Source organism: Austrofundulus limnaeus, unplaced genomic scaffold (assembly GCF_001266775.1).
Source record: "Austrofundulus limnaeus strain Quisiro unplaced genomic scaffold, Austrofundulus_limnaeus-1.0 Scaffold2958, whole genome shotgun sequence".
Taxonomy (NCBI): Eukaryota; Metazoa; Chordata; class Actinopteri; order Cyprinodontiformes; family Rivulidae; genus Austrofundulus; species Austrofundulus limnaeus.
In genome coordinates, this window is record NW_013955360.1 from 569 (window position 1) to 1,480 (window position 912).

Consider the following 912-nt stretch of genomic DNA (forward strand, 5'->3'; position numbering starts at 1 on the left):
CAGGACTCATGGACCCTGTCAGGACTCATGGACTCTGTCAGGACTCATGGACTCTGTCAGGACTCATGGACTCTGTCAGGACTCATGGACTCTGTCAGGACTCATGGACTCTGTCAGGACTCATGGACTCTGTCAGGACTCATGAACTCAGGACTCATGGACTCTGTCAGGACTCGTGGACTCTGTCAGGACTCATGGACTCTGTCAGGACTCATGGACCCTGTCAGGACTCGTGGACTCTGTCAGGACTCATGGACTCAGGACTCATGGACTCTGTCAGGGCTCATTGACCCTGTCAGTACTCATGGACTCACTCAGGACTCATGGACTCTGTCAGGACTCGTGGACTCTGTCAGGACTCGTGGACTCTGTCAGGACTCATGGACTCTGTCAGGACTCATGGACTCTGTCAGGACTCATGAACTCAGGACTCATGGACTCTGTCAGGACTCGTGGACTCTGTCAGGACTCATGGACTCTGTCAGGACTCATGGACCCTGCCAGGACTCATGGACTCTGTCAGGACTCATGGACTCAGGACTCATGGACTCTGTCAGGACTCGTGGACTCTGTCAGGACTCATGGACTCTGTTAGGACTCATGGACTCTGTCAGGACTCATGGACTCAGGACTCATGGACTCTGTCAGGACTCGTGGACTCTGTCAGGACTCGTGGACTCTGTCAGGACTCATGGACTCTGTCAGGACTCATGGACTCTGTCAGGACTCATGAACTCAGGACTCATGGACTCTGTCAGGACTCGTGGACTCTGTCAGGACTCGTGGACTCTGTCAGGACTCATGGACTCTGTCAGGACTCATGGACCCTGTCAGGGTTCATGGACTCTGTCAGGACTCATGGACTCTGTCAGGACTCATGGACTCTGTCAGGACTCATGGACTCTGTCAGGA